The sequence below is a fragment of the Rhipicephalus sanguineus genome, chromosome 6, assembly GCF_013339695.2.
Source record: "Rhipicephalus sanguineus isolate Rsan-2018 chromosome 6, BIME_Rsan_1.4, whole genome shotgun sequence".
Classification (NCBI taxonomy): Eukaryota; Metazoa; Arthropoda; class Arachnida; order Ixodida; family Ixodidae; genus Rhipicephalus; species Rhipicephalus sanguineus.
The window spans coordinates 76,526,369-76,534,749 of NC_051181.1; the positions used below are offsets into that span (position 1 = coordinate 76,526,369).

The 8,381-nt window shown below is 46.7% G+C and overlaps 2 long non-coding RNA genes across 3 annotated transcripts in view; one reads left to right on the top strand and one right to left on the bottom strand.

Moving 5' to 3' along the window:
- Positions 1–8,381, top strand: part of LOC119397931 (uncharacterized) — a 452,016-nt gene that overhangs the window by 128,767 nt on the left and 314,868 nt on the right. The gene's annotated exons all lie outside the window — the stretch shown is intronic.
- LOC119397357 (uncharacterized) lies at positions 522–4,038 on the bottom strand. Its single transcript, XR_007416538.1, has 3 exons — positions 3,882–4,038; positions 647–680; positions 522–553 (listed from the first exon to the last, which is right to left on the bottom strand). It is a non-coding gene; the product is annotated as an uncharacterized LOC119397357 (long non-coding RNA).

An 8,381-nucleotide genomic window follows, 5' to 3' on the forward strand; every position in this document is an offset into this window, starting at 1 on the left:
GAGTTCAGAGGTGGAAAGGACTTCAAGTATCCAAGAGGCGTGGGATCCGGGGCATTGGACGGCATACTCGCATCGCGGTACGCCGCATATAGGGCGTCGCCCAGTCATTTAGCGTTAGAGCATTGAATAAACCAGTTTTATAATTCAACTCTACAGCACATCTCAACAGAACGCCTCGCAGGCACATATACCGTCATTCCCATTGTAACACCGCACCCCCTAGGAAATTCCCTTAGACGCATGCGCCAGCTTTCCCTCTAGGTATAATTATGAGAAACTATGTTGCTTCGCAAGAAAACAATTCCCACAATTCGTGCATCTGTGGGAATGTTTTCGCAGAGCCGCTTGGGCGTAGTAAACAGAGGAATAATGAACTTACAGACATTGATCACATGCGGGAAAATCTCTTCGAAAAGAGCCCGCATGTGATCATACTGTTGGCGAGTCACCGCCGCAGGGTTGGCCAGCATGCCGTCGACGGCGCCCCTGCAGACGATGGTCCTGTCCCGGAGGGTGGTTGCTGAGATCGTTGTACCATCTGGGAAGACGACATCTACGATAAAAGAATCAAGACAACACTCATCACACAGCGGATCAGCGTAAAAGCCAAGTATTAGACATTTTCACATAGATTAGAGATCCTTACTCTCGTCCATCTTGTACAAGCTATCCTTGGCAATCTGAAAGGAGAAGGTGTCAACGTCACAGAACACCTAACAAAATCGAGAGAAGAGAAACTGTACTTTTGAGAATGAAAAAAAAATAAGGGTAGCAGCGGCGTTGCGAACCAGTGTGTACGACCGAAAGATGGCGCTGCTAAATATATCGTCACCATCATCATTATGCGGCTGCATTACCAAATTCTCGTGCGAGATTTGTTCTTGTGGCCCTGCAGAGAGCAATTGCAGCGCCGCCATTCGATAGAGCCTGCACTTTTCTTTAGAGCACTGTGAAAGCGAAACGCTCACCTGTCAGCGCGCCAAGAAATAGTACCCGTTTTCATTTTCCAGTTTTCTGTTACCTATAGTCGGGTACAACTTTAAAACGCAACGGCATCTTCCCCTGAAAGGCGGATGCACACGAGCCTCCACCAATAGGCGCGCACTTCAGGTGATGTCATGAGCCGCACGGCTGGTGACCCCGGGGCCGGAGAACATGCCTAACATGGCCGCCCTCGCTTCGAACTGGGCCGACTCTCGTCAGCTGTGTGCATCTAACTTCGTCAGAGCGAATTCGAATTGTTTGTGGTGGTCTGTCATGCACCATAACACCACACGGCCTGTTCCGAGTTCAAAGCCATGCCCTTTGAGCTTTGCTCGGCACCTGCGACGGAAAACGCGTTATAGACACAGTACTGACTTCCTTGAAGTGGCAGACGTCTCGTGTACTCGAACGACGTCGCTGTGTTTGCCTCAAACTTCGACGAACACCTCCTGCACCTTGAAGCTGCACTTAAAGCAATCAATATTTTCGGGCTTAACCTGAAGCTAGAAAAATGCCAGTTCATGTACGAGGAGCTCTTGTTATTGGGCCACGTAATTAGCAACTCTGAGTCCTCCCCGACCCACGGAAAACAGCCGTCATCGCTGCTTTCCCGCTGGCCACCGACAAGAAGGCCGTACACTGATTTCCCGGCTCGTGCGCCTATTACATACGCTTCGCCAAGAAATGAATCGCCGAGCCGCTAGCTCACTTCATGAACATCGACTTGGAATTGAAGTGGAGAACGGCGCAATTGGAAGCATTAAAAGAATCGAAACGACGCCTGCAGGCGCCTCCGATACCTGCGCATTTCGACGAATACGCCAATACGGAAACCCACACCGACACAAGCAGCATAGGGCTCGGAGCCGTCTTTGTGCAGGGAAATGACAGAGTAGTAAGGGTCGTCAGTTATGCTAGCCGGTCGCTATCCAAGGCGGAAGCCAACTATTCCACAACCGAAGGCTCTACCGCTTGTCCGCCTGCGTATCCAAAACCAGCAGAGGGTCGACAGCTGTCACTAATATCTTCGATCACGCAACATGGAATATTAACCCGGAGATCTTGTTTGGGTTTGGACACCAATACGCCGACGCGGGCTCAGCGAAAAACATCGGCGATACTTCGGGTCATACAAGTTGCTCCAACGTCTAGGAGCTCTGGACTCGTCTAGGCGCTCTGACTCACACCTGTACTCACTCACGTTCACACTCATGCCTATTCACACTCGCCTGTAGTCACTCATGTTCGTAATCTGGCCTACTCACCACACTCACGGGTACTCAGCCATACTCACACTCAGCCTTTCAAATGAGTGTGAGTGAGTGCACTCACTCGTGAGTTAGTATGCCGAGCTATGCGCAACTTCAAACACTGGACCAGGACTAGGTTTTCGTCAAATAGGAAGCTTCTTTAAGAAACCCGCATGAATTTCCCTGCTGCTCAGTGCGACCAACGGGCGGAAGGCAATTATTCCTTTCATAAGCCTTTTTTCCGCCTTCTGGAGTTGTGCACAACAGATTTCTCATAAGAAGTTATATATTCTGAATGCGCTCACTCTTCGTTTGTCGTACGCTAGAAATTTGATATATTTTCAAAATTTCATTGCTATTTATCGAGCCCTGGGTCCTGATCAAGCTGGCGCAACACTTTTTGCCACGCTGTCCCTCCGGTTGTGTTTGTTCTCGTAAATAAAAATTCCTCAATTCAAAACTGAATTGAGTTGATCGCCAGCAGAGCCAGTGATGGCATGAACTTTGGAACCCTCCGCCGCAATGCGTTCTATGCAGTCACGATTTGCAGCTGTCTATACACCGTTGCCTTCACATAGCCTCAGCGAATGTCTTTTTTTTCCGAGCTGACCGTGCCAATGCTAACACAACATAAAAAAATGATACGATATGAGCTTTTCGAAAGCAAAAAAAAAAAGAAAGCCCTAGAGTGTCTCTTGGGCTTCTAAAACTTTCAGAACTTCAAGCTGCCCTGAAAATAAGCGATATAGTCAACGTGCGATTTTTCAGACTCCCTAGGGACCGTGAAATCATCCAAAAAATGAATTCATGCTTTTTTATTCCGCTCAAGCGGTCAAATCGCCACAACCACGTCCGAAATAGCTTTATTGGCTCCCAGTACGCTTATCAGGCATTTTGGTGCGCGCCCAGGCTCTCGCAAACACATACGGTACCTGCCGCGTACCCCGCATAACCCCGCATAACAACAGCCACTTACTTGCAAATTTGCGTCTCGTGATGAGCGCCGCCGATACCAGCAAAGCGCGGAATAGATTACGATGCTCTTGCATGGAGCGTTTGGAAACGATGACGCGGAACGCAAGGACTGTGGCGAAAGAGCAGACGACTCGTTATGAGGCTGGTGACGGTGCCGCGAAAGTGTCCGAATTTTCTAGCATGTCCGGAAAGTTGGCTGTATTTTCCACTGTCACGTGAAGGAAGTGTGAGCCTTCAACAATAAAACTGCTAAAATGATTGAAATAAATGAAAACCATAAAAGCGATTTTTCCACGTTGTCAAACCACTTTTATATGTGTGCGTGCCGCTAGTAGGACAGACTGAATACAGTGACGAGGGATGCATGCTATATTCCTGGTTTATGATCAAAGATATGCATTAGTGAAGAGTAAAACACAGCAGTAACAGAATTATTATATATATATATATATATATATCAGAGGAAGATGTAGGGGAGCAGTTCCCGTTCACACGAAGTAACCTTGTCGAAGCGTTGGTTCTGGCAACATTCAAACTATTCTTATTAGAAAAGCAAATATTCTAAAACTGAGGTTGAAAATAGCACCACCGGAAAATTAGAATAAAGGTTATGCTAGCCTTCAGACCTGCCAAATAAACTTAAATACTTACTAGTATCCATAAGAAACTTACCTGCTGCAGGGGCACCAGGACGCAGTTGCCAACTGCCTGCTTGGCGTGGGCCATTGTCGCTGCTGCCGCGGTGATGCCAGCATGGTCGCCGTGCTCCGCCTGGTTGGCGAGCATCCTCACTACATCGCACTTTTCAAAGACTCTCTGGCACCGCCGCTGCCGAACTGCAGCTGGCCAGCACTGGGCGGGACTGAAATGAGAAATATATGTCCTTGTGTTACATGACAACCGTTACTGCCCTGAACATTTGTGTTCTCGAAGCATTACGCCTTCTGAAACATTAGACATTTAGTGTAAGGGTTCATAGTTTTAAGCGGTCGCAATGAAATGTTGCATGTTTTAACTGCCTGCACATCTTTTACAACTGAAAACTAGATCGCAGAAATTGGCAACTTCACGCCGATCAGATTATACTGAGATTGTAAGATATATTCAGTTATAATGCAGTGTACGCGTGTTAAGTGACAAAGCCTTTCATAATCTAAGGAGGATGAGTGGTGCCACACAGGTTCCCATGGATGTCAAAGCGTGCTTAAGGGGATAAGGGTTTTTTTTACATCTCATGAGCTCCTTTACCAAATTTAAGGGGGGATGAGAATGAGGGTCTCGAAAAAATGTTTTTTTATTTATTATCTTATCTTAATGAAAAATGAAAACTGCCATGCATGTGTATAATTGAATGGAGATTTCAAATCTGCAAACATATTTCAAATATTTCATTTAGAAAGGAAGTTATGACAAATTTCCTCATTGTAATTAGACAATTCCTTACAGGTCGTTATGGTAACTTAGAATACAAAAAGTTACTTTTCAGGACCACGTGGTTCTTCTAAAAGGCCCACCTCACAGGCTAAAGCGAATTAGATGTCAAAACAGCTGTTTCTTTGATCAGAAATAATTTTCAAACTTGGAAGGTAAAAGTTAGCTTCCAGTAATTAGCTGGTACTTATCAAATAATTACAATTGCATCAATGTTCAGAAAAAAACAAAAGCTTTAGCCTGTACTTCAGGTGCTGCTGAAAAAAATGATACCAAGTTTGTTCAAATATGTTCAAGAAACCTCCTCAAAACTTCCGTAAGGCAGATTCACTTCACAAAAATAACAATGCTGAGAAAATCGCGTTTTATGATTTAAAAACATTTTAAATTTAATCTTTTGAGCATGTAAGAAAAAGAAAGGCCATTTTGCCATAACATAGTATTTTTCTACAGCATAATTTGCACTACAGATACTTGAAATAGTGATTTCGAAAAGTTTACAATTTTTACGATTTTTTGACCCTCGTCCCCCCTTAATGAAATTGCACAGTCTTGTTCAGTTCTTTTGCCAATTCCAAATGTGCAATTAGTTTTTAAGTATGCCAATTAGTTCCACTGTTCAGTGATAATTAGTATTGCTTCCGGGAGCACTGCATCAAAAACTTCTCGTCAAAATCTTCCTTTAGGCACATGGCTGGATACTAGGAAACATAAGCTTCATAGGGGTAGGAATACTTTTTGATATGACAACTATTAGCAACTTTACAGCTCATCGAAGCTTTCTGTTCAAAATGTTGCAAATTATTTGTTTAATAAATGGACAATAAAAAAAACTGACACTAAAATGCAGAAATCTGATCCTACTCCTGTGGAAACCATTCATGTGGCTCTGCACTGCAACAAGAATGACAATCCTAGGCCCTCTGGTTACCGAGAAATCGCTCCCGGATGGTTGCAAAGCGTCAAAAATTCATGATTTGAGAAAATGCTGAAAAACAAACAAGACTCGTATTTATTTAGATGTAACAAAAAATAGTGTCACGTTCACCTAGCTAAGTGATCAATGGCCACCAGGGATGTAGTTTGTCTGTCGGCAGCTACCAGAGTGGCGCTTTTTGAAAGTCCGTTGCAGATTTTCTGCAGATGCCCGCTTGCGCGATGATGCTGCTGCACGCCGGTCACCTTTCTCGGCCATTCTCTGGTGGTTTAGAAGCCCCGAACTCAAATGAAGCTCCTGTAGTATGGCAGATGAAGTTCTCGCATTTCCTGAATTAAATTTCATCACTGCCTCAGCCACAGCAGCTTCGACAGTGAAAAGTGAGGCACGCAACCATGTGAAGGCAAATTATAACGATGGTTCGGAATGGGCTTGTTTTTTGCTTGAGCAGCATTCTGGTGACACCAAGAGTCGGGACCTGACGGGCACAGACTGTGGTCAGAAACCCTGTCATTCGACGTGATGTGGCGGTATGTTGCCATCACGGCCTTCTGCATGTCCTCGACATCCCCGCTGTTGGTCTTTAATGCCCATCCATAATATGCACTGAGCTTGGTTATCAAGTTTCCCGTCAATTTGCCTTTTCCACCAAGAGCTTCTGAAGCAGAGCCCTTGTGTTTTGCAACAAGTGTACGCAGAGCCGTCCCCATCCTTTTTTGCACATGATTTATGCAATCTTCTTTTTCAATTGGCACAAAGTCATACACTTGTGCTTGCTTGAGAGCAAGAAATGCTCGACTATCACCATCCGAGAGGATTGTGGTGTACCTCAGTTTGTGCAGCTGAAGTGACCTCTGAAAAGTATCAGCGCTGCTTCAACTTCCATCTCACCGGCTTTTTTGTCTGTATTTGTCTGGCAGGCATGGTTTGCCTTCCAGTTTTCATATTCTGGGTTGCCAGGCTTCGGGCCACGGGCACAACCTGCACAAAAGTTGCTCAAGACAACATAGTCGAGTAAGAGTCCAGAAAAAAGTTCGATAACGGTGCAGACTCCAATGTGGGACGAATGGCCGCGCGTCATCCACGAGCCATCGTAGGATCAGTTATGTTGCCAGAATTATCAAGATTCAGGTCACTGTATAATGACTTCACTGATACCGCGCACTCGCCCATCAGCTTTTGGGCAGCTGTCGAGGCTGCCGGCACCAGCTTCTGCTTCAGATAGCTCTGCCACGTTTTGGAATGAAGGTCGCGGTGCGATATATTCATTGCAGCGAAAATATCGTTCATCGCAGTTTGCAGATTCCCAGTGCTGACCATTGCAGGAGCGGCGAGAAGGTTCACAACGAAGGGAGTCACAGTCCTGCCATTTTTCAGGCGCGGGGAGCTCCACTCGGAAAAAATCATCGCCGAACTTCTCAAAAATGCCGAGAAACTTGACGGCAAGGCCATATTCTTGCGCCCCTGTGTCAAAAGTCATGGAGTCGCCACACAGAGTGCACTTTATGCGCGAGAGAAGAACGCTTAGCGTTTCTCCACCGACAATAAAAAAGCGAGACTCCATCTCCGCCGGCCCGTCCGCACCGTCGTCGACGCTCGCAGACATGTCCAATTTCCTCTTCGCTGCCGATGTTCGTGAGGGTTGTTGGAGTTTCTCCCCCGCTTGTTTCTTCCGTTGGAGCAATTCCGCTGGCTGAACCATCCTTGTGTCGTGCTGAACGGTGCTCCGATGATCACAATCGGCAGGCGACGTCGTTAGGCCTAGCTCGCTCTCGCGAGGCCCGCTGCCGTCCACCTCAGAGCCGTCGCGGCCTTCGCTTGAGGCTGCCGGCGAGTGGTCGTCGTTTGGCTCTTCAGCAGGATCGGGGCGCTTTTCGAAGTTGTAACGCGCTCGCTTTCTTTTCTTGCCAACCTATATCGCGTGGCGAACTTTCGATAATCAGACATAGCTGCACCAGTGCCTCCTCTATAACTTTCAGTGCCTGGTGGATGGGGAGGAGAACAAAAGGCGCGACCGTCGGCGCGAGTACAACCGGTCACCGCCAGGCGCTGCCCGCGCATCACTTGCGCAGGTGCGGCTGCTAGTTTCGTTTCCCGATTTTCTCGACTTCAGGATATCTGAGATGCTGACAATGATCGGTAGAAGCAAGGCCTACTCGACCGCTAAGCTCTTGAGCTCTTGAGACCGATTGAGTTCGAAACAGCAACACCTCTCGGGTGACTGGAACGCACGCACACCGGTAGTCGCAGTGATCTCGTTAATGACGTCGATTCTTTTTCAGGGGGCATAAGAATGTCATCGTTAAACTGTGCGTTCCGTGAAGATCTTTCATTGCAGTGGTAGCAAAAGCACGCGTAGCACAAGTAGTCCGTCTCACTGGCAGTCACTGACCTTTGGGCGTTAAACGTTCTTCAAAGCGTATATGCCTAGGTCGGTAACTCTACGAAATTTTGGCTTCTTTGCAATAATTAAAGGAGTACTGACACGATTTTGAGACATCGAAAAAGGGACATTTTTTGTTTCGTTGGGCTGCGTCCTGCATGCAGCCTAAATCGCAGAAATCACTGCCAGGGTCACAGGACGACAATTCACTCATCGTTGTTTATGTGCACACGAGCAGATGGACGAATTTCGTGTCAGTACTCCTTTAAGCTTCTTGTGCTTCGAAAGGTAGTCTCCACAATACACTCATTTCCAGCTATACTTTCTCGCCATGAGACGCACAGGAGGAGTAGAGTAAGAGCAAAGCACAAGAACTATCCGCACCGAATGAAGTGTGAACAGACGCTCTGAACGCGCGGCT